Raw genomic sequence first — 20,736 nt, 5'->3', positions numbered from 1 at the left:
TTTCTTCTCAACAAGATTTTACATGTTCGCAAACAGTTTAAATTTGCTATAACCATGAAGAACTATTTTTAAAAACTCAAATATGTAGATGGAATACAAATACTATGAGTGTACACATGGGAACTTTTAGAAGGAGCAAGATGATGAGCTGGAAACCAGAGTCGGGAAGTCTTCGGTAAACATTTGTGCTCGAGTAAACAATCACCAAAACATCAAAATAACTTCTGAAAGCTCAACAAGTTTATTTAATGACACAGGGAAATACAAGAGTAAAAAAAAGTGGGGTTAAAAACTTTCCCTATAATTCTCTCTCTCTCTCTCTCATATGTGACTGGAAAATGCATACCAAAATGAATTACTTTTTAAGCAGAGAAAAATCAACATTTTAAAAATGCTTAAATAACGTGCTTCAAAAATCCCAAATTCCTCCTAAAAGACCGTAGAATTCATTACTGTCCATCAATCTCGTCAGGCCGGCTGAGCGTGGGACGACGGCCCTCCCTTACCAGGTCCTCTGTGTCTCTCCCCAAAGCGAACCACAGGGTCGCCAGGGAAAGGGCTGGTGCAGAAGGGTGAATTCATCACCTGGCTTTTCCCACCAGACCCCAGCACCTCACTTCTGAGTGAAGGTCGAGCAAATTCTAGCTGCTACAAACATTCTCTCTTGCAAGCCGGGGAGAAGAGTCAGGGAGTTTTCCCCATTGGTCACAGGATTTCCTCATCAACAGATACATCACAGATCGCATTCACAGCACATATGAACTCTACTCATTTTGCAGGTGATTTTGCTGAGATTCTAAGGGAATAAAGGAAATGGAAATCATGATCTTATTGGTTTTGATATTCCAACTAATTTGGGGAGAAATTATTGTGCCTAAATTCACATGTAAATGATTTTATATGAAATGGTGTCTCTTCTTATCTTTCCAACACAGGCATGAATAGCTCATTATAATCTGTCCATATCAACAGACAAATTCGTAGCCAATGTGCTTCCCTCCTGTGCCTGGGAAATTATGAAAACACCAGGGGCACCTCTTTCACCCACCCACGCACTGGGCCTCTCCAGACATCTCGCCTCTGCAGTCTGGGGGCCGACTTCAGTGAACAGAGAAACAGATGGAATGGGCCTGGGTCAGAGACCATCGTGACGAGTTAAGTACCCAAGTGACAATGATTCACTGCGGATTTTCTAGAAGCTCTCATAGACTTGCTGGTTGGATGAGAGCCAATATGTATCTAATCATGAAATTACGTGAGAAAGGAGTTTGGGCCAGTTCTGTCTGAGTCTTGAACAAGTACCTCCTTCTTCAGAATATATAGTTTCCATTGATGAGGGTTTGGGAAAGATTAAATGAGATGGTGCATGCAAAATACTGGGGACAGCATCCCTTACATAGTAAGTTCTCAAATGTAAGCTATTAGTTTTTATCAGGTTTCATAGCAAAAATAAAATCATAACTTTATCTCAGCCTCTCTAAGGTATCAGTGTCCCAGGGCCATACTGCTTGGGTTCCCACCCCAGTTCAGCCATTTACTGTGACACCAGGTAAGTCAGTAACTTCTCCAAATATAAAACAGAATGACAAAAACAGTACTTGTCACAAACAGTTGTAAAGATTAAATGAACATGTGTGGATTGTTTAGAAGACCACCTGGAATGTTAATAAACCCTTAGAGAAGTACAGATATTATCATTGTTGTTATTCTTTTTAAAATGAAAGGAGTGTCACTCTGGAAGGAGCAAGAAGAGAGGAAACATCTAGTCCACACCCACTGGCAGGAAAAGAGTCGGCCGTGCTTCCCATTCCACAGGCCAGACGTGCAGCCCCGAGAGGCGCTTCGGGAGCTCGGGGCGCTCCAGTCCCACCACGATCAGACGTTGTGGAGCTAAGACATGGGGCAGAGTGGTGCAGGCTCCGGGGGCACATCTCCCGAGCTCCATCAGACCGCTGCTCTACCGCCTGCTAGCTGCCCAGCCGGGGCCGAGTTAGCTCCCAGCCCCCCTCCTTCAGTTCCCACACCCTCCGGTGAGGGGAAATGAGGCGCCTCCTTCATAGGGTTATTCGCGCGGATTAAATGGACATATCCTCGAGTGCACGCAGTAAAAGCACTCCATAAATTTGAAGTGGCTTTTTTTTGTCATATTGAGAAATACTGATTATTTACTGTTTTACTGATTCTGATGTGACCACAGCTTCAAAAAAACGCCTTGGACAGAAAGGCAGACCAGTGAACCCCCTGCCCCCAGAGCAGCCTTCACTGACCCTTCTCCATCGTGTGATGTTAATGACCTTGGATTTCTGAACTGTCTGCATCGCCCGTTCTTCAGGATCAGGCTGTTGACACATGGACTACTGGGTCGCCACATGCTGTTTCTATGACACAGGACAGCAGTTTTCAACATTATTCATCTCGTGGCACACATAAACCAATTACCAGAATTCAGCAGCACACCAAAAAATGTAAGATTGCTGATCTGGGGAAAAAACAGGTACAATTTTGATTCATTCACACCACACAGCTATTGTCGTGCTGGCTGTTGTCCTTTTTCCTCTGACAATCTAAGGAAAAAGAGGGCGGTGTCCCTGATGCAATAGTCGGGTAGTGCATGTTTTAAAAATCCCTGTGGCAGGCACCCTGGCTGAAAATCTTTGAGATAGGAAATCCAGTATTCCGATTCATTTTTGGTGCTGGGAAGCACCTGAGGCCACAAGCAGGGCCCTCGTGTGAGGAGAGAGGAGGTTAATTTAACACTAGTTTCAACAGATGTTTCAAGTACGTGATAAGCACAAGAGCCCTAAACCCTTTAATCCCAATACACTCGACATTCCTTCTTGTGTTTGCTTTGCATTCCCTGGGCCTTTGTCAAATTAGTTACCTCTGAGGGGAACACCCTTTTGTTAGTTTAACTTGGACTTGGAAATAAAACCAGCTAGTCCACCTTAGAGGACAATGACAGTATCAAAATGCCATGATTTTTCTCATTTTTAAAGCCTTGTATATTTGTTAAAGATTTAAGCTCCGTTGCCACAAGGGCTCCTTGCCCTGGACCAGACCCCGAGGACCACGTCCTCCTCCCACTGGCAGAGACGAGGGGAGGCCTGGGAGCAGAGTGCTAGCTCCCATCAGGTCACGCAGCAGTCACACCCCGCCACCCTCACCCCCCAGCCCGAGTTCTCTGGCCGGGTTTGTTAAGGCTGAAGAAGGGCCCTTGTGTGAATCTGGAGGGAAGTCGGGATTACAGTGGAAATCAGTCCCACCCTTTGTTCTTCTGAGAAGCCCAAGCTGCCCTGGCCCTGGACACCGGGCCTGGGCCCAAACAAGGCCACCTGGCTGGGGCCCCAGCCAGCCCACCGACCCCCTGCAACACTGGATGGCCTGGTTGTGGTTCCCCTCAGCTCCAGGTTGGAGCAATTTCCCCACAGAGTGACCAGGCCCGAAGCTCCATCGCGCTTCACAGTGAAAGCATTGCCAGGGGCCATTCCAAAGTAAGCCAGAGCTTCAACCTGTGGGTGGCTAAGGAGGCTCCGCCAGAAAGGCAATGACCACGGAGAGGCAGAGAAACGCCGCTCGCTCTGCAGACACAAAACCCATTCCCAGGACTACACAAGCTGGCCCCCACAGGCCAGGCATCTCGGTGGCTGGCTTAAACTCCAGCCTCACTGCAAACAAACACCAGTTAACCTGCATTTTACCCACTGGATTCCAGGGACCGCCATTCATCAAAGCCATTAACATGTCACGCTACAGTCTAACAAGCAAATGGAAGAAACAGCTTCCAGCAATTCACAAGATGGGGTCATTTACCCATAAACATAAAATTTTCTAAAATCAAGATAAAACTTTATTACCTCTGGCTCCCCTCTTTCAGGCCTAAGAAAATTTTTGCTTTGTTTTGTGTGATTTACTTTATTCCTCCTTAGTTGAAAATGAGAGAGGACAGGGGAAACATTGTAAATATCCTCCACCAAAAAAGGGGGAGGTTGAATAAATTACGGCATATCACCCAGTGAAATACTTCAGACATTAAAAAATCACATTTTCTTTTCAGATGAATCAGGGGATAAATTCAAAATGTGCTAAGTCCAAAAAAGTTATAAAACTGTATTTAAAATATGATATTGACATCCCTATAATTACCATGAGCATTTTACACCCACACCCACACACACACATATAATGTTCATAGCAGTTATTTATGGGTGCTGAAATTACAACTGACTTTTATTTTCTTTTTCACATCTGGCTGTTTTTCAAGTTTTCCAAAACAAGATGGGGAATACAATTTTTTAAATGAGAATTAAGATAGTATTTCATTAAGGTTTATCTTTGTAGAGACAGCAAGGAACAAGGAGAACATGGGTAGTTCAGAGCTGGTTCTCACAGTTATTAGCTTTCTGGTCAAACTCCAGGAGCCTGCACCTCCTTCCAAATAAAACAAGGTTAGGAAACCTAAGGTGTGGTGAGGGCTGCTGTGAGGCTTGGATGAAAAGGCACATGTGAGATCACCCACCACACGGTAGCTACGCCATCAGTGCTCCTCCCCTCGCCCCCATCTCTTTATTCCCAACTTGAATTAAACTACATATCTATAAAATTATTTTATATAAAGCTTCTGCAATAGTTACAATTTACTTTAAGATGAAAGGTTTATCCTTTTCTGAAGATTAGAATTAACACCGAAAACAACACTGGCATGTTATCTGATAACTCTTAATATAATTTTTTTTGGTGAATAGACCACGACTTCCTTGACCACAGGAGCAGACGCTGTAGAATGACACCCACTAGACTCTAATTTATGGCCTGTGGACTTTTGTGAGCAGTTCCATTTAACTCCAGACACTTAAACATCTCCCTGCCACTGCCCACTCGAGTCGTAGACGTGTGGTTGTTCAGAGGCAGAAGGCGTGACTCAGTGTTTCCCTTACTTACCGCTCAGTCATCTGTCCTACAGACGCCCGGCGCTTACAGTTTTGGAAACAGTCCACTTTCAAGGATGTGAAGATATTTGAAAAATCTAGGGAACAGTAAACCTTTCATTATTCTTTTCTTTCATCTGATAATCTGATGGGCCCACTCACATATCTAAATATTCTGATTCTCAGAGGATCCCTAACTCAACTGCAAAACAGCCCAGCCTTGTTCTTGTTCTGACGTGAACGAATTCCATGAACTTTGTTTCCATAGGGAACAGAACGTTCCTTTAAAGCTGCACATGCTGTGTGGCGCTCTCAGGGGCCACCAATGAACTGCCTTCACTAAGTGTCCCTCCTCATCTTTTAAGCTGTCATTCTTAAGGACAAAAGTAGGTGGCAGTCATGAATAAATGTGCATGGCAGTACAGGAAGCACTAAGAGTCCGTGAGTTCAGATCACGGACCCATCACTCGAAGCCCGTCACCTCGGTTTGTGTGACCTCAGCTTCAGCTTCCTGCCCTCTGTCTGGTGAAACAGACAGAGGTCCCAGAGGTGCAGACCACCTCGGTGATGGCTCTGGGCACCAAGGGGGCAGCGCACACTGAGCTCAGACCGTAGGCTGGTGAATACGAGCCCTTTTTTCCTTTGTATTATTGTTCAATGACAGTTGTCCCCATTTCCCCCCCAGCACTCTCCCCTGCCTCACCTCCCCCATTGGCTTTGTCCATGGGTCCTTTATACACGTTCCTTGAGGACCCTTCCCCCTCTTTTCCCCATCATCCCCCTATGCTCTCCCCCCCTGGTTGTAACTGTAATGAACCTTCTTTATCTTCATTTGAGTCGGTTTTTTGAATATCTTCCCTCCATAAGAGAGGACAGAACAATTGTGTATTTCCAGGCCTCATTCATAAGGGCCTGAGCTTCTCTAAGCCCAGATCTTACCTGCCCAAAGCAAGTGTTAGGTCTTGCTCTGAGACTTGTAATCCACCAACACCTCCCGTGTACAATTCTTCCGGCTCCATCGTGGTTCTCTCGGCTTTCTGGAGGCCGAAATAAGCTTCTCCAGCAGTGACACAGTCCAGGAGGATGCCAGGCCCACAGACTTCCCCGCAGCCCAGGGGCAGCCGTGGGAAAGCAAACACAAGGGCCCCTTGGGAAAATGGAGCAGCGTGAAAAGGACACTTCACTGTGCTCTCAGTGTCCCGTATGTGTGCACTGTCGAGAAGGGATCATTCTCTAGAGCAGGCACAAGGCCTTGGGTTTGCCGTGGTGGCCACGTGAATCCAGGGCTGGGGCGGGTGGGGAGCACTCGGAGGGGTCACCGGAAACTGTCAATTACACCGGGTTTTCCTTAGAGGGGGCTCCTGCTTGACAACAGTTTTAATTTTTCCCAAGCTGGTTCCCACAGATGGTAAGGGGAGGAGCTAATTGTGCCAAAAGGGACTTTCTGGGTAATTGGAAAAATCTAAGCAAAGCAGGTGTTTCGTGAGAGGCAAAGAACAGGAAAGAAAATCCCCTTAATTCCCAAATATCCTCCCATTTCCCACATTTTCAACAGCCCCGGGCTAAGGGCATAGCTGAGGAAAGCCACATACCAGATTCTGCAAGTTGAGCGTTCAGCCCAAAAAGTAGAGAGGGGTTGTGTAGAGAGGATGAGACTGGGGCCACACGGGCTCACAGGGGCTTGGGAGTGTCCATGAACCTGAAACACCCTCAACAGCGTTCAAGTTGGAAGTGCCACCCAAAGGCTGCCAACACCCCCAGCTTCCCGAGGAGCTGCACGTACAACAGTCCCCCCGGGGGGATGGGGGACTGTTTCTTTTGTCTAGTTCGCTTGGCCGTGCCCTCCCCACCATTTCCGAAAAACTAAAATGACCGAGAGTCCATTAAATCAGAGGTTTGGGGCTGCATGTTACAATCGAAATCAGCAGATGGACCCAGACCTAGTAAATGCAAATCTCTGGGATGGACCCAAATAGAGCTTGGTCTTGAACTTCTCTGGGGGGTTGCCATATGCAGACCAGTTTGACAGAAATGCTTTAAATTACCACCCAGTCTGCCTCCTCCTACACCAACCCCAGTGCGCCCATGTCCTCACTGCTAACCCTGATGTTCCTGGGTACCCAGCAAATAGCAGGACAGACTCAGAAAACTTTCAACTGCCAAGGAGAGGTGGCCCCGGCAGGACCCTGCCTGTGGCTCAACTCAGAGCCCATGGGAACAGACACAGGAGGGACACTCACGCCTCTCCAGATGGGGACAAGGAGGCTTTGAAGAGACTGGATGTTGGTAAAGGGCTTCAGGACCCCCATCTGGCAGGTGTGACCCCAGGCCCTGATCACCAGCCCCAGTGGCAAAGGGAAGTGTGTGGGTTCTGCGGAAGCCAGGCACCCCCAGAGTGCACCAGGCACCCCCGAGTGCAGCAGAGCATGACCAGAGCTTCCAGGGCTTCCCTTTCCCCCTTGTCTGACATCATCTTCCCCTTCCGGGCTGCCAGTGAGAGAGGATGGCGAGAAGAAACCATTGAGGCAGCATGTTTCAGTCAAGGGCATTCCTGCGGGCAGTCTGTCAATGGTCTGCAGTATAGGTTCCCCCAAGTAGTGGCGCATCAGAATGATCTGGAATGCTTGTAAAGAATACAGGTTCCTGGGCCCCACCCCAGGCCTACTGACTTGGAATCTCTAGAGGAATGGGGTCCCGGAGGAAGCATCTTCAATGATCTCCACAAGTGCTCCTATGCCACCGTGCCAGCATGAGTTGGAGCCCTCTGAAAATCGCTGACAGACACGGGGCTGGAGGCTGAGGATGCCGTTCCCAATTCCGCCGCTAATTCTGTGGGACCTTTTCAACCCACAACTCTCTCCACCCTCCAACTGCAAAATGACAAGAGTGATCACAGAAGGTGCCTTTTTACCAAACACGTGGAGAAAGTCCAGGAACAAACTAGGTTATGCCACAGCACACAGAGTGCTACGCTTTGAGCTTTCGGAGAAAGGCATTCTGCGAGTACAAGAGCCTACGAATGCAATTACTTCCATCTGGAGATATTTTCAATCCAAAATGAGCTGGTGATCCTAATTAGCCACACACACACACAGAATGGAATTTCTAAATGCAGTGAGGCCCCTCACCGAGAAGACAAAGGGGACGCTGACCCCGAGCTGCACAGAACTCGCGGCCTGCTCCCCGTGTTCACCAACTGAAGGCCGGTGATCAGGGTGCCTCCTTGAACTGCTATTTGTCCAGGTAACAGACTGAGGAACGTTCAGATTATGGAATAGTCCCTCACCTTACAGCCTAATTCATGTCCAGTGACCCCTGATGGCAAAGGGGAGAGCCTGGAGAAAGGCCAGCAGGGAACAGTCCATCCGGGAGCTCTCCTCCACGCCACCGAGGACGGTCGCAGCAGGCGTTCACTCTCGGCTCTCTCTGCAGCACCTGGGTTGATGAACACCTCCACCCTGGCCAGGTAGGCCTCCTGTGCCCCTAATTCTCTCACCTCCAGCCTGTCGGCTGCTCTCTCTGTGGCCCGTGGAGCCTGGTTTCACAGACTGGGTGTAGTCTGTGGTGGAAGGGACGATTTGAAGGGCTTGCAGTGCCTGCAGCCCTCCTGTGTCCCCGATGTGCAGCCCTCCCGTGTCCCCGATGTGCAGGCCTCCCGTGTCCCCGATGTGCAGCCCTCCGGTGTCCCCGATGTGCAGCCCTCCGGTGTCCCCGATGTGCAGCCCTCCTGTGTCCCCGATGTGCAGGCCTCCCGTGTCCCCGATGTGCAGCCCTCCCGTGTCCCCGATGTGCAGCCCTCCGGTGTCCCCGATGTGCAGCCCTCCTGACGAGCTGCAACAGGAAGGGCAAAGCTTGCCTGGAGGAGCCCTGAAGGTGACCCAGAAGCCAGGAAGTCTTTGCAGAGTGCCCAGAAGGTGCCCGTCCTACAGGTCTCAGTTGAAAAGTGGACTCTGTGGTGAAAGAGAAGGCTGTGCCTTAAGTTCCCGGGTAACAGCGGCCCTCAGACTGCATCGTGCAACACAGGCACCCACCCTGATGCGGATTCCCGGGCCCCACTTCCAGTAGCTGTGGCCCGCAGGTCTAAGCTGAGCATCAAGAACTCACACTTACAGCAAGCACACTAGGTGATCACGATGCAGGCCATCTGGGAACCACACTTGGGGAACACTGAGTTGGTGACATCTCTGTACACAGAGAGAGACTCAACTCGCACCTGAAGAGTTGGTGGATTCTGATGAAGGGAGGCTGAGGAGGGCTTTCCAGTCGGGGAACACAGCTTGAGGCCATCAATGCAGAATAAGCAAGTGTGTGTGTGTGTCCGTGTGCACACACACACTGGTGGGGTGGCGTGGGGGCATGTGGGAGTGTCAGGAAGGTAGTAAGGTGACCAGTCCAACCGAGGGAGGTTTGAACTGAAGGAGGTAGAAGGTACCAACTGGATGGGGAAAATGAGGCTTGGAGGCCAAGACGAGAAGGTGGATTCGCTCAGTTAGGCAATAGGGACTTTCTGTAAGTCTTGAGGAAAATGAACAGAAACCTGCTGGGAACATCAGGCCAGGACAGTAAGGCAGGAAACTGAGTCTTCGTCGAGGGTGTTGACTTCTACCGCCAGGTGGGCCGGCCCCTGGGAGGGTGTCAGTGAGGAACACAGGGACCAAAGTTGGATGCCTCCCGGGTCTGATGAAGGAGAAAAGGGGAACTGGCCCCTGAATGGAAAACAGAGAGAAGGCTGCTCTGAGGCGCCCCCCAGGGCCCAGGGCTGCTCGTGGAATCCCCTGAGGAATTCTTTTCCTCTAAGCTTAGCTGCTAAGAAATCAAATAGTTCCTTGTCTCTACTAGACCGTGCCCCACTCTGGTTCCTCAGAGCCTGGGACCAATGGGCTCAAGTGAACTGAATTAGGACCTTGATTGAAAACAGCTCATTAAACCTGACAGTCAGCCGGAGAGGGAAAGGGCACTCTCCCGCCTTCCCAGAATCCACCCTGGTCTCCAAAGGGAGGTGCAAGCACCTCTTCAGGTGGGCAAATGCCATAAGGGTGTACGGGAGAAACCAAATCTTTTCTGTTAGTTTTTTATCTTAATGTTTTTGTTTTATATTTATGAATATTTATATTACACATATATTAGTTCCATTGTACATAATTTATAATAAATATACATACAGAGACAGTGTTTGCTCAAATTATCTTTAGTTATAAGGAAGCTAATTCTCAAGAGTTTGGAGACCACTGCTGTGGACAAATGTTTTGGAAAAGCCCTTTCTATGCTTACAAAACACCTTTGTGAAAATGTTTTTATGGTGTTTCCTCCATGAGAAAATTCATGATGATGAACGCACTATGGACCCATATCAGTAATACTGCGAGGCGATCTTGCTTTGCATTAACACCAAGAACACTCATGGGGCATAACACCGCATCCGTGTACACGTAGGAGGCCCTGCTGCCTCTCTAGGGAGGATGCTCACAGATTGGTGACCTCATTCCCTAGTCACCTCCCAGTTCCACTGTCTGTGCCAAGGTAAGTAATCTCCCTCCACTTCCCTCCCTCCGCCAAGGGCACTGCCTTCTTCTCTCTGCATCAATAGTGCAGCCATTGCCAAGGTCAGAATCGGAGGGCAGCAACATCCGCTGCAGCAGCCTGAGCTTCAGAAATTATAAGAACATATTAATGAATCGCAAAAGGGGCCCAGAGATCATCTGCCAATCACTTTGCTTTAGTTTGGGATGTGATTCCCCCGCTGACGTCTGTTAGTCTGACTCAGGCCAGACAGAATCTGCTCAAAGCCACCCTGTCCTTGTGGGTTGTTACTGTCATCTCAGCTCATCACTTAGATTGAAAAAGTCCACATGCACAGCAACTGTAAGAACGGAGTGCAGAGCCAGACCTCCCAGGCACAGATCCTGGCTTAGCCCTTCCGACTGCCCGAGCATGTGCCCCCGACCAGTCACTTCATCTATCTGTGCCCCCGTGTATTCACCTGTAAGACGGTCACGATAGTACCTTCCACCGTGTAGGGCTGTTGCAAGGATAATTTAATTACTTAGTGAAAAACAATGAAATAGTGCCTGACACACAGGAATAAAATGAGTTTGAAAAAATACTGCCCTTACTATTATTATTACCAAGGTCTATTCCTCTCAAGCAATTTATTGTATTTGTCCTTACTTTGGACCTTTTTCATAGAGCTGCCCACAGATTCACTGTAAGAGGCTGCATTCTCAAATGCAGACTCCCTTCAGAGCGGTCCTGTGGTTCCTGCAGGTTGGACTCCCCGGTTTTTATCATTCCCGCTGCTTCTGAACCTTCTCCCCGACTAGGAAGAGAGGGCTGGGTTCCTGACTTACGTTCCTTTTTCTGTACTTTGCATCGCGTGTAGTAGAGCCCTGCACACCTGGAAGGTTCCCAGTAACAACAGGCTGACTAGTTTATTGCTTCGTTAATGATATGCAAAGTATCAGGAAACTGCTTGTCCACCTCACTGCATTCTCCTTCCTGAACACTCAAAACAGTTCAGCACTCCATGACAAGCCCCCTCTCTGCCCCGCACTAGCCTCTGCCTGCTCTTCCCTCAGCTGATAAAGCACCGGGAGCATTAGGATTATCGCCAGGTCAGCTGGCAACAGTTCCACTTCTGCTGTCCCTTACTCGAGGCCACCAACCAACAGCCTTTGCCACCCTCTGCTTTGCAAAGTCCTCCTGGTCCCTCCTGTTAGACTCCTGAACGCCATTGCATCAATTGGCTGCATCTTAAAAACCTTCACACTCTCTAGCTGGTTCCTTCCTCGCTGCCTAAAATCTTCCTGGGTTGCCTTCTCTTATAAAATTATCTTCTCGTGACTTTCCTGCCTCCTCCAGCTGCCCTCCTATCCCCCCGCCCCTTTCACTGTGTGGTCCGTAGGATACGTAGCATACGCAGTCCGGTCTACTCCCCCTGCCCCCCGGGACCTGGCCCCTCCTGCTCCACCCATTCTGCAGCAGCTGTTCTCCCAAGCGCTCCAGAGGCCTCCTGCTCAGCCATCTGGCCACAGCACCTGACACCCTCAGCAGCCTGGCTTCTCCTCTCGGCCACCAAGGCGCTGTACCCACTGGGTCCTCCTTTATAAACCTTCTCTGGTTGATTCCTGGCTAACTCCCTGCAGGGCCCTTTGTTCCCTTCCAGTGACGTGTCCATTCTCCAAAGGTCTGTCTTCCAGTTTCTTCCTTTTTTCCCTCTCCTCCCCTCTCAGAAGTTTTGACAACTCCTGTAACTTCAACTGTGGCCTGTGGGCTTACCGGGTCCCGTTTCCCCTGCCTCATTCTGGTCTCCAGGGTTCCTCCATGCTATGAGTCTCCTCCTCCCCTCCCACGTTCCGGGCCCAAGTTCCCAGCACCAAGCAAAAACAGACTGTGGATTTCTCTCGTGTAGTTCAAACCAGTACATCAAGGCCTGGACCCCAGTTCCTCTTCCCGGTCCTCTTCCTCTCCTGAGCTACTTGCCTCTGAAAATGGTGCCTTCTGGGGCCAGAGCGTCATGCTCATATGCCTGGACCTCACTTTTCCTCAAATCTTCCCCAAATCTTCCTTCACAGTCTTTTTTGTTCATGATTATTTTTGAATAAGTGACACATTTCCATGGTTCGAAAGTTAGAATTATACCAAAAGCTCGATGGTAAGAGGTCTCGCCCCCAACCCCATTTGCCGTCGCCACCAGCTCCCTCTAGATGACCTCTGGTTTCCTTCTTGTGTCTCCTTCAGTGTTTCTTCATGTGAATGGAAGCACGTTCTCACTTCCCTCCCCCCTCTTCTTACACAAAAACAGGCATATTGTCGACACCAGACCACACGGCTCGTCCTCTTTTGCCTGAAGTTGAATCCAGCGGACCTCTCCCCGGCAGGATGTGCGGCTTCCCCACGCTCCATTCAAAGGTGCGCGTAGGCGCTGCATGTATTTGTCGCCTAGTAACGGGCACACTCGGTTGTTTCCAACCTTTTATTGTCAGAAACAATGCTGCAAAGAATAATCTCATCCGTGTGCTATTTTATAGGTGTGTGTTTAGTAAAGAATCCAAGAGGTGGGCTTCCTGCTGTAAAAGATGGCTGTACCTGCCCACAGTGACCTCGAACCCTCACCTCCTCACTCACTCCCTGTCACTAGCCAAGTCTCAGACCCAGTGGGGAGACAACTTCCCTTGTAGCTATCACTGCCAGGCCAGCCTTTCCAAAAGCACACTGATTTATCCGGGAAACCGTCTAACAGTGCTCCCTGCCTACCAAACGAACGACAGTGTCCTAAGCCTGTATTTGAAACCCTCCATGGTCGGCCCAACGCACTCTCCTCTCCAGGTTTGCCTCTCCGGTGCTGACCTCGGTGGGACAAGGCTGCCCTCTAAACGCGCACTGCACTTTCCTGCCTCAGGCCTTGCCCGGCCTTGCTCTTCACAGATATGCCCACCCCTTTGGCCTCCCCACACCCTGCTCAGGTTTTAAGGGCCCTCTTGAATGGTACTGCCTCCTCCTGAATCTATCACTTGCCGTCTTGGCTGGACGTGATCGCACCCAACTTCCCCAAAGCTCCCTACTAAAATCGATGCCATGGCCCTCCTCGCCTCATGGTGCCCTCGGTCAGAGTCGTCTGCGGGCAGCGCCCCTTCCGCATCAGGGTCAAAGTTCTCCGAAGGCGAAGGCTGTGCCTTCTGCACCTTATCCTGTAGCTCCCCAAGTGCTCTTCACCAAAGTCCACACATTTAAGTCTCTCACTAAATACTCTCTGGAAGACTGTTTACTGAGAGAAATCAGCCTTCCGGCCTGACCCCTGTCCCTGGCGCTGGAGAAGTCCCGTGGGGGACCGAGGCGAGCAGGCCCCACAGCTGTAAAACACACACTCGTGCAGCGAGGCATGAATACACCGGGGCTCGCATCCCGCCTGCACGGAGAGCGGCTCATAAATTCTGTCCATTTTACAGCAGTTGCAGGACTAATGACAACAAAACTAAGTGGAGCTCAGCAAGCACTTCATCCCTCTTGAAGGCTTGCAATTTTTCAAAGCTTAAGTTGTTTTAGTCCATGGACCACAGACTTAAAAAAGTGAAGAGAGCAGGGAAGGACTACAACTGAAGTGAGAGGCACCGGGCTGTTCTAGAGTAAAGGTCACGGTCATAATCTACTCCAGACAAACCCTACTCTAGGCCAGCCTTCGGAAAGTCAGGCCCTGTTCTACTAGGTGTCTACTTCATCTAATCAGGAAGGTGTTTTTCCCACTCGGAAAAAAAAAACACACACAAAAAACCGTCTCCTTTCCAGGAAAACCTTTTCCCCTCCGACCTACTACCTAAACGTGGTTCTCCACTCAGGAAGAACCGTGAATAAGGGAACAAAAGGATGGTGTCCCCACCATCTTGTGGGATACGACCTGTTAGCCTACCTTGACTCAGCTTGGAACCCAACTGGGAAAGTAAAATTCATTGTCATTTTGTGGCTCTGCATGGAAAGGCCTGGTTTTGGAGAAGAGGGCGTGTCATTCCACACGACCTCTGGAGAGACCCACCGCAAGGTCTCTCCCAGCGAAGGCTGGTGGCACCTGGCCTGCCCGGGTTCAGACACACGCTCCCCTCGATGCTCTGGCACCTTCCTCTCCAGCCAAGTTGCCACCACCTCCAGGATGAAATTCAGCAAAAGTCTCGTAGATAGTGGCCCTCAATCTGGGCCTTGCTGGAGCCTAACAAGGGTATTTGCTGGTGCCAAATCAAGTGCCGGCAACTTGCCAATAGCCAGATCCATGGGTGTGTCTCAGCCTCCACCTCATTCAACTTCTCTGCCATCTGAGAGGCTGAAACCCTTGCTCCTGGGTTTCAGGAGAAAGCCTCCCTCTTACTCGCCAGTCTCCTCTCTTTCCCTCTCTTTCTCCATACCTTCTCTGATAGGCTCCTCCACTCCCGTGGCCTCCGGCTCCTGTGCACCACTCCCTTCCAGACCGACCTGCTTCCTGAGCTCTAGACCCACTTTCCAGTTGTCTCCCGCACACCCCACCACGGGTGCTGCACAGGCACTGCACACGGACTGGCCAGCCTATCTGGAACCAAACTCAGTAGCTTTCTCCCCGCACCCACCAGCTTGCCCTTCCTCCCGGGTTCTCTATTCCAGTTCACTGTTTAGGTCTTACTCTGTTTAGTTCAGCTCTTTCACAAATGTCACCAGTTCCACATGTCATTCCTTCCACATTCCAACCGCCAAGGCACGTGCCTTCATCCGCTGTCATCTGGGTGGGATAATGGCCTTGCTGGGTTTCACTGCTTCTTTTCCTACCAGTCCAACCCACCCTCTAGTGCTTTTCATTTCACAACATAAGCTTCACTATGTCACCACTGCACTCAACACGTTTTAATAACTTCCCAAACTCCCCAATACCTGGGCCCAAGTGAACTTTCCCGTCCCCTTACCTGTCTGTCTAAGGTGCCTTCTGTTCTCCCTAACCTCTTGGAGTCAGAGAACACCTACAATGTTCTATAGAAGGAGTTTCTTACCTTCTCGTCAGAGCAACATATGGAGGGTCCACTTTGTTCTTTCTACCACCCCTCTCAAAATCCGCACTCATCATTCAAAGACAGGATGCATGCCATCTCCTCTGGGCAGCCTTCCCAGACTTTCTCCCGCAGTGGCAGAACCAGAGATCTGCCTCGTTTGCATCCTCCAAAACTGTGCTCCTGGCTCTAATATGGAACCTATCACAAGACCCTGTATGGTCCCAGAGGGCAGGGACCACTAGTATTCATTTAAGTATCCCCAGTGTCTAGCTTGGTGCCATCAAACTGATGACGAGAACTCTATAAGTACTAAAGTGGCACGTCACTAAACTTGACTCTTACCCTGAAGGCAGCAAGCCTGTGAGGAGATCAGCCTAACGGAAGCAGACTCCAAATGAGGCACGACGTGGCTCTGTGAAGGGGAAGGTGGTATTTGCTGAGAGTCTTCCTGGTGTCCCTTGAATCTCAGACAGATGGCTCACTTCTCCCCTTAGCCATGTCAGCCTCCTCTCAGAACACAATAGATGGGTTCTCAAGGCCTCAAAGTGCCTCACTGTGACTCACAACATTGCTGTCCCCAAATCAAATACTAAATCACCTGCTCATGGTCTCACCACATCAGCCAATGAATCTAGAGCTACATTTAAAACAGGAGCTCAAAAGGGCTCGAGGAGCCCTACGAGGAGCACACGTTCTAAGGCTAATGACTGAGAGTACATTCAATGTTAACTTTTCACAAGCTCCGATTTCCGCTATCTGGACGGAAATTCCGCTTATCTGGGAATTCTGCTATCTGTGGCCCAAGTATGTTGCTTCCCTGCCCCTGTAGCCTTCAAATCTCTCCCTCCCTGAAATCACTCCACTTGCACTGTAACTTAGGCCCTACCTCAGGACCCAGGTCCGAGGGGGAGATAGCTGGTGTGGGCTCTGGAGGGCAGCCTGAGCCGCTGCCACAGTGGGCAGGCCCCCGCCCCTCGGGGCTGCAAGCCCTGGGCTGGACCAGATCTGACTCCTGCATAGAAATCGGTCACTATCCAAACTGGCCACGGAGTTAGCAAGCCTTAAAACCCTCCATAGCAAATGGTAAATGTCTTTCTAGAAGTGATCATTCTAGCCTGGATTTACGAAACACTAATGGGCCCAGGCCAGGATGGCTGCCCTTTGCAAATTCTCTGGATAATGTACAGAGGTAAATTTACAGATATACCCGTCTAGAGAGGTATCAGATTCTATCATCTGCCTCTGAAGTGCCTCTCAGCCTTTCCAAAGCCATCTGCAGACCGTTTTTTCACACATGCACTTTAACATCATTTTTTCCCCACTTGGCCACGATTGGCTAGAAAGTCCTCTGTTGATAAATCATGCTGTGGGAGCCAGCCGCTGTCTGTGTTCTAGTAATGAAGGTCATTGTCACCCTGTCTCAGGCTCTTGGATTTTGAACACTCCTGCTAAACACTTGCTCTGACGTCCTACTTCCCAAGTCCTTGACTCACTCTTAGAAATGCAAACCTGACCTTACCTATGTCTGCTGCTACCTCCCATTTCTGCTGCTTCGATTTGCTTATGGCTCCACTGAAGTCATAGGCCTCTCACCCAGCTCCTGGCCAGGCCTGAGCCTACACCATCTGGCTATCCCTGCTCTCAGCCTCCTGCCTCACCGCTCCGACCTTCCTGTTGTCACCCAAAAGATATCATCCTGAAGCATTTCAGGATAAATCAACAACTGTTTTTTTAAAAAAATTAAATGTAATCAAACAGGAACAGGAAAAACCTACCATCAATATTTAGTTTAAAGCTAGGAGCACAAATACTCCAAGGGATGCACAGTGACCCACGTATGGAACCTAAAGGCGGCATGGCTACCCAACGATGCCCTGCTTTATTTCCTCCTGCATATAAAGAAATACAGCACCTTCGTGGGCTTCAATCTGCAGAGCTTCTCAAGTCACAGACATACTTTAAATGGAAACTAAAATACAGGGAGTGTTTTGTTTTACCATGTTTTTCCTTCATCAGCTATTTTCTTCCGTGATTGGGCCAGCGTCTCACTGGGAAGAGAAGTGCAGCCTGTGGTCTTCTCCTTGGCTTCAGCGCCTTCTTCACTCTCTTCAGACTCATCAGTGGGACACAACCCGTCTGGTCGCTGGTGTCCTGGGATCTTGTTTTGCTCTGATCTGTGTGTCCAGAGAAAGACATGGAATCAGATTTGACCACTGCATATACCAAACCAGGTAAAATGGAAGGAATACAGCTCTCCCAACCAGAGGCTACGGCTATGACTTCTAATGTGAACTTGCAGGAATTAAGCTAGGTTGTAAACTCACGTCACCCTCAAAGCCTGGCATGAGGACAGCAACGTGGTGGTTCACATGAAACAGATTGGGTGGACCACCCACCCACATCACAGCCACAGCTCCACTGTTTACTTAACCACGTGACCCTCAGCAATTTATTACTTAATTTCCTTCCCTATAAATGAGGTCAATATGAATACCTACCTGATGAGGTTATGGGATTAATCAGATAATAGTTATAAATCACTTAGCATAGTATCTGCTATTTTGCTGCTCTTTTAACATTACCTATTATTTTTATTAGCTCCCTGACTTGAGGGTGTTGAATTAGAAGATTCCGAAGATCCTTCATGTTCTAAAATTCTGATCTGAACCAAGAAAAGTAGAGGTATAATGAAATAAGGTAAAGGGAACTAGCATTTTGAAGCTAAACTTCACATGTCCTCTTTCACATTTCTTAAAAGTTTCAACATGTAGTGCCCAACTGACCAAAGAAAAAGCTGCCCCATCAAGGAGAGGGCAGGGAACCCACTATGGGTCAAGGGCAGAGTCAGAAGAGAAGTGACCTACCCAATTGTGTTAGAAATAAACGTGCTGAGAAAGAGCTGAGGGGGTTGAAAATCTTGCCCTCTCTCCCTTTGCATTTCCCTCTCTCTCAACACACACATATAGATCTGACTTCAATCCAAAATATAATTATGAATGGTAATTGAATGGTAAAGAAAAAATCAAGAGAGGTAATGCTATGCAATAAAAGAGATAACCATATCTTAACATTACTGGAAAAATCAATAAAGTGATCCAGAAGAAGCAGAACTCTGATCTTAAGAGCCATAACAAAAGTTTTACTTAATTATAAGTTCCCCAAAGAAATCACGTTTGCATTCAGAATAGCTTTTAAAAATTCAACCATTGCATAGTTTTAAAAATAAAATTTATCTTCCTTTCCCACTGACTAGATAAGTAATAAATGTTCACTGTAAAAAAAGAAGGAAGAAAGGAAAATTCATAAAGGAAAATAAACGTCAAGTGTAATCTTTGCACCAGGTTTGAAAAATGACATTAACAGCCATCCAGAGTCCTGTTCTAATCTATTGAGATGTGTTCTGGAAAACCAGGTTTGCCTCCCAGTGTTTCAGGTCAGTGAGTGTGTCCTCAAGGTTCTGTGGTACTTACAGATGGAAGCAGAAGTCCCAGTCAGTATCGTTGCCAACAGATGGGACTCGGATGGGATTAGCTCAACTCTTCTTCCTACAGAGAATCACCTGTGAGGTTGATTTTGGAAGAAAAGGCTTAGAAGTCTGTTCTCTTTTCCCTGTGCTGGATGCTATTAACATGAAACTGAAACTGCCCAAGTACATATGTAACCCACACTAAATCCACAAACTGACTATGCACCCAGAAGACAGAAATTAAAGACATTCGTCTAATTAAATCTCTGGATTAAATATTTCCCCCCTAATTCTTACTTCATATTACCTCCAAGATCCTCCACCCCCCTTTTTTTATCCTCTTAAAGCCAGCCCATTTACAACTCCTAAATCATCAAAACTATGGTCTCCTACTCAAGTTTGATACTATTTTTGCAGATGTGGGAGCAAGATGGATCCAAGCGATGCAACCAGCTCTCAGGTCCTAAATAAAGTACCGCCGGTGGACTGGTTAATTCTCCTTGTGTGCAGGGCCATCCCACTATTTAATAGAGGTCCTAGTTCAGGAACTAAAACGCGTGTCTATTTGGGTTGCCATCGTTGGCTGATTGGGTAAATGGTTGAAGCTCATGATAAAAAAATTCGACTTATAATTATTTTTGAAATTCAACTCTCATGGCTCAACTCAAATCCAATCCAAATCGAATGTACACTTATTTATGGATCATTAACGCCCACCAAGTCGCTCCCCATTTCACGCGGGGGAATGTCACTCGTTCCCACCTCGTTCCTTCCAGAACATATACAATCCAAAAACCAGAGGGAAGTTTCGCAAACTTCTCTTGCTAATCTCTACTTTCAAAGCTATGGCCGGGGCGCAGGGATTTGACCCCTCAAACTCCTGAATTCTGCTCATAGGAGGTTCAACAGGGCCCTGAATCATAACACCAAACTTTGGCCTCTTCTCTCAAGTGCAAATCGCTCCCTTCTTTCCCGCAGGTGTCTCGCCCTAACTTCGCAAACCCTGAGGTCACATCCGGAGCAGCGCCCGAGCTGCCTCAGGGTTCTTTCCCGGGCCGGGAAAAGCGGGCGAGGACACTTCGGGAGAGCGCCGTGGGCCGTACGTACTTCCCGGCTCCCGCGGCCCGCAGCTCGGCCTTCTCGAGCAGTGTCGGCGCCCCGGGGATGAGCGGACCTTGTGAGAACGCCGCAAGGACTCGGGGCAGAAGCAGCACGCCCTGCGAGGTCTGCTTTAGCTCCGCCACAGGGGTTCTGGCTCTAGAGAACCCGAGGTCACCTTGGGAACGGAACGCCGCGGACCGTCTGGCCGCGTCGGCGCCCGTAGCCCGGGCGACGCGGGGCACTTCCGGCCCCGTGCAAACCCGGCCGCCGAGGCCGACCGCTGTTCCCACCGCAGCTCCCACTGCAGCTCCCACCGCAGCTCCCACCGCGCCCTCGGCCTTCCGGTCCCAACGGGGGTGACACTCTCGCCCTCAGCGTCGCGCTCAGACTTCCTTCTGCTGCGGCTGAATCGTCCGCTAATGCTTTTCTCAGAGGGGCTTTACTGTTGGAGTGAAGATGCGGGAAGAGGCGAGAAATCCCATCGAGGATGCAAAGGAGCGCTGGGTTCCGGGAGCTACCCTGTTGAAAGCTGCGACGTGCTGGGCTGTATTAGGCGACACCCTGCACCGCGCGCGCGCCCGCCCCTCTGCGCATCCTGCACCCTAGTAGCTGTCCGAGCGTTCTGACTTTCTGGATCCGGGAGTAAAGGCTCAGATACAGCTTAACGGTGCCAGGGCTAGCACCGTCTGTGTATCTGTGTTGCCTCCCCCGGTAAGGCTAGAGCTATCCGTAGTTAGTAAAG

General features: G+C 49.3%; 2 long non-coding RNA genes across 5 annotated transcripts; both read right to left on the bottom strand.

Moving 5' to 3' along the window:
• Positions 1-240: 240 nt before the first annotated feature.
• On the bottom strand, positions 241-20,276 carry LOC118998762 (uncharacterized). Of its 3 annotated transcripts, none has more exons than XR_005068941.1 (4): positions 20,001-20,275; positions 18,898-18,986; positions 17,425-17,601; positions 241-796 (listed from the first exon to the last, which is right to left on the bottom strand). It is a non-coding gene; the product is annotated as an uncharacterized LOC118998762 (long non-coding RNA). The 3 variants fall into 3 exon arrangements; XR_005068940.1 differs by lacking the exon at positions 241-796 and adding an exon at positions 8,721-8,875 and having other exon boundaries at positions 20,001-20,273; XR_005068942.1 differs by lacking the exon at positions 241-796 and adding an exon at positions 10,214-10,570 and having other exon boundaries at positions 20,001-20,276.
• Positions 848-8,545, bottom strand: LOC118998763 (uncharacterized). Of its 2 annotated transcripts, none has more exons than XR_005068943.1 (3): positions 5,865-8,545; positions 4,939-5,023; positions 848-2,378 (listed from the first exon to the last, which is right to left on the bottom strand). It is a non-coding gene; the product is annotated as an uncharacterized LOC118998763 (long non-coding RNA). The 2 variants fall into 2 exon arrangements; XR_005068944.1 differs by lacking the exon at positions 848-2,378 and adding an exon at positions 3,322-4,428.
• Positions 20,277-20,736: the final 460 nt, after the last annotated feature.

Source organism: Sturnira hondurensis, unplaced genomic scaffold, assembly GCF_014824575.4.
Source record: "Sturnira hondurensis isolate 20B ecotype Veracruz unplaced genomic scaffold, ASM1482457v3 Scaffold0014384, whole genome shotgun sequence".
Taxonomy (NCBI): domain Eukaryota; kingdom Metazoa; phylum Chordata; class Mammalia; order Chiroptera; family Phyllostomidae; genus Sturnira; species Sturnira hondurensis.
This window is presented reverse-complemented; position numbering and strand designations above follow the sequence as displayed.